The sequence below is a fragment of the Peromyscus eremicus genome, chromosome 2, assembly GCF_949786415.1.
Source record: "Peromyscus eremicus chromosome 2, PerEre_H2_v1, whole genome shotgun sequence".
Taxonomy (NCBI): domain Eukaryota; kingdom Metazoa; phylum Chordata; class Mammalia; order Rodentia; family Cricetidae; genus Peromyscus; species Peromyscus eremicus.
In genome coordinates, this window is record NC_081417.1 from 138,396,803 (window position 1) to 138,400,615 (window position 3,813).

At 43.1% G+C, this 3,813-nt stretch overlaps 1 non-coding gene across 1 annotated transcript; it reads right to left on the reverse strand.

Annotated features, from left to right (window-relative positions):
- Window positions 1–918: 918 nt before the first annotated feature.
- On the reverse strand, window positions 919–1,004 carry LOC131905423 (small nucleolar RNA SNORA3/SNORA45 family). Its single transcript, XR_009377935.1, has one exon. It is a non-coding gene; the product is annotated as a small nucleolar RNA SNORA3/SNORA45 family (small nucleolar RNA).
- Window positions 1,005–3,813: the final 2,809 nt, after the last annotated feature.

The following is a 3,813-nucleotide window of genomic DNA, read 5'->3' on the forward strand; positions in this document are numbered from 1 at the left end:
AAGTAGCCTTTATCAGTCACCTTTGGCACACACTAGAGAACCAAGGGGTTTTTTTTGTTTTTGTTTTTTGTTTTTTGAGACAAGGTTTCTGTGTAGACCTGGCTGTCCTGGAACTCACTCTGTAGACCAGAACGGCCTTGAACTTACAGAGATCCACCTGCCTCTGCCTCTGGAGTGCTGGGATTAAAGGTGTGCGACACTATCACCTGGCTGTAGCATGCTTTTTGTATCTTTGCTTTTTTTTTTTTTTTTTTTTTTTTTGAGATTGTCTCACTTTCCAGCCCAAGGTGGCCTGCAATTGTCTATGTAGTCCAGGTTGACCTCAAAATCCTGTTGATCCCTCATGCCTCCGCCTTCCTAGTGCTGGGAGTACAGCAATGAGGCACTATGCCTGGTCTGTGGTAGTATTATCACAATTGTTTTCTCTTTTTAAAATTTTTATTGCTGCATGATTTTTCAAATTTCATTCTATTCATAATTTAGTACTTGTTTTTTTCCGTTGAAGGACATTTTTGTTGTTTCTAGTTTGGGTTTCTGATGGCCCATCTCCTTGTCAATTTGACTGCATCTGTAATCAACAAAAACCCAGAAATGCTGGGCATGCCTGTGAGGGATTTTCTTTTTTCTTTTTTTCTTGGAAAATGTTAGCATTTAATTAACCTCCCTGGGTGGCTTCAAGCCACCAGGACACAGGCACCTCCAACACCCTTTATCTTCTCTTCAGCTCTTCCGCTGAAAAATTTGGCTTTCACGATGACAGGCTGCTTAGGGAGCTTTCCCTTCCCCAGAGGTTTGTAGTAGCCCTAGGTGAAGACAAAAAGACTCTTAATACACTACAATGGCCTCATAGAGATCCACCAACACATTTCCATAATGCTGGAATTAAAACATGCATTAGCATGCATGGCCCCTGGTAGGACATGTTTCTGATCTGGGCACTAACAGAGACACTGAAGACCCCTACCAGTGAATCAAGACCAGCAGATTCTCTTCGAGAACTCTAGTACAGGTACTTTCTTTTCTTTTCCTTTCCTTTCCTTTCCCTTTCCTTCCCTTCCCTTCCCTTCCCTTCCCTTTCCTTTCCTTTCCTTTCCTTTCCTTTCCTTTCCTTTCCTTTCCTTTCCTTTCCTTTCCTTCCCTTTCCCTTTCTTTCTTTCTTTCTTTCTTTCTTTCTTTCTTTCTTTCTTTCTTTCTTTCTTTCTTTCTTTTTTTCTTTTTGAAATTTTTTAAAAAATTGAATGTAATTTCTTTATTGAATCCCTGGGAATCCCACATCATGCACCCTAATTCTGCTCACCTCCCAGTCCCTCTACATCCTCCCTTCACCCCTGCAGCATCTCCTAAAAGAAAATAAAAAAAAATCAAACCAAACCAAAACAAGCAAGCAAACAAAATCAAAATCAAACCAAAACAACAACAACAACACCCCTCTTTGCTCCTCCATCTTTCCCACCTCTCCAACTGTGAGGGATTTTCTTAATCCAATTGTTTGATGCTGGAAAGACCCACGCTGAATTTGGGCTACACCTTGTGGCAGCCAAATAAAGGGTCATGGAAGAAGGAAGCTTTGATTTTTGCCTGCTTGTTCATATTCTCACTGTCAAATCCATCTATTCTGTTGCTGCAGCATCCCTCCACCACTATTAGAAACAATGGCTTTGGGCTTCTGACATACGCTGAAGACCAACAGCTCTGCAGGAATCCTCCATGCCTTCAGTGCCAGTTTGAATATGATGAGACATCAAGCCTCACAGACTGAATGACGACCATATCCTCAGTCTCTCCAGTGTGAGGGAGCCCTTGGTGGACTGACTATACTTCAACCTCTAAAGCCAATGTAATAAATCCCCCTTTAATATATGTACATATTTCTCATTTTAATACATGTTATTAACACAGGGTCCATTGTGAAATAAGTTGCTGTGGACATTTTTTTAAGATGGGGTCTCTCTGTGTAGCCCTGATTGTCCTGGAAGTCACTCTGTAGACCAGGCTGGCCTTGACTCACAGAGATCCCCCTGCCTCCGCCTCTCAAATGCTGGGATTAAAGATATGCGCTTTCTTCCAGTTGGCTGCAACCTGGGATTGCTCCCCTCTAGGGAACGCCTACCAGATTAGCTAACCTGCCTCCTGGTTGGAGCTGTAGATAATAAACATGCTGATATTCTGGGCTGCTGCTGGTGCATCCCCATCACAGCCCACAGCCCACCCAATCACAGCTTTTGTTTGTGTCTGTTGCTTCTTCATTTCTTCATCCCCTCCTCCACCCCCCACCTCCCAGTTAGGTCAATCTCTAATCTGGGCAGTCTCGAGAAGACAAGGTCTCAGGTATGTCAGGCTGGCCTTGAAGTTACTATGACCTCACAGATGACCTTGAACTTCCAGTTCTCCTCTCTCCATCTTCCAAGTACTGATATTACAGATGTGAGCCACTGTACCAGTTTGTGGGGTGCTGGGGATTGACCCCCAAGGCTTCATGCATGCTAGGCAAACACTCTCCTAGCTAGCTACATCCCCAGCCCGACTTGCTGTTTCCACTGGTTGTATTAGTTAGAACTCTCCAGAGAAACAGAACTAGCTGTGTAGATATACAGGGGTAGGTCTATCAGAAGGATGCATTGCCACAGCTGTGGAAGCTTTGAGATTTCCCGACACGCTCTCTGAGACTGGGAAGCAAGGAAAGGTGGTGTAAGTTGGAACTATTGGGACAAACCTCAGTCTGAGCCCCAGTAACCAAAGGCAATAGAAGATTGATGTCTCAAGTCAAGAAAAAAGAAAGATGACATCTCTTCCACCTTTTTGCTCCTACTGGACTCTCAGTGAATTGGATCATGCCTGCCAACATAGATAAGAGTAGATCTTGCCGGGCGGTGGTGGTGCACGCCTTTAATCCCAGCACTCGGGAGGCAGAGCCAGGCGGATCTCTGTGAGTTCGAGGCCAGCCTGGGCTACCAAGTGAGTTCCAGGAGAGGCGCAAAGCTACACAGAGAAACCCTGTCTCGAAAAACCAAAAAAAAAAAAAAAAATGTGTATGTGCATGTAAATGTACTTAATGATTTAGGAGCATATGAATAAATGTGCATAAAGTTGATTCATAGAGAGGGATATAGCTATTGAATTTGACTCAACATGGGCTCTGTCCAAAAGTTATTTTCCCGCTAGATCTTACCCAGCTTGCTAATATCTTTTGGAAATAAACTTATAGACCTTCTCAGAAATAACATTTATGTGTTTTGTTGTTGTTGTTTACCAGTTAGCTGCATATCCCTTAATTTGGTCAAGTTGACACATGAAATTAACCCTCACTACTGTTCTTTTGCATGATGCCATCTTTCTTTCTTTCTTTCTTTCTTTCTTTCTTTCTTTCTTTCTTTCTTTCTTTCTTTCTTTCTTTCTTTCTCTGTGTAGTTTTAATGCCTGTCCTGGATCTCACTCTGTAGACCAGGCTGGCCTCAAACTCACAGAGATCCGCCTGCCTCCTGAGTGCTGGGATTAAAGGCATGCGCCACCACTGCCTAGCTGATGACGTATTTCTTTATGTGTTTAGTGATATTTGATTGAGGCCGTCATTTTCTTTGGAACTTTATTAGTGGAAATAATTTGCAGTCTTAGAAAAAATGAGTTTACTTTTGAGGGCACAAGGTCTCCCTATACAGCTCAGGCTGGCCTTGAACTCATGGTGGTCCTCCTACCACATCTTCCTGAGTACTGAAATTAAAGTGAGGTTCTATACCACCTAAAGAGAGGGGTGTGTGTGTGTGTGTGTGTGTGTGTGTGTGTGTGTGTTATATGTGTACATATGTTTCTGTGTGT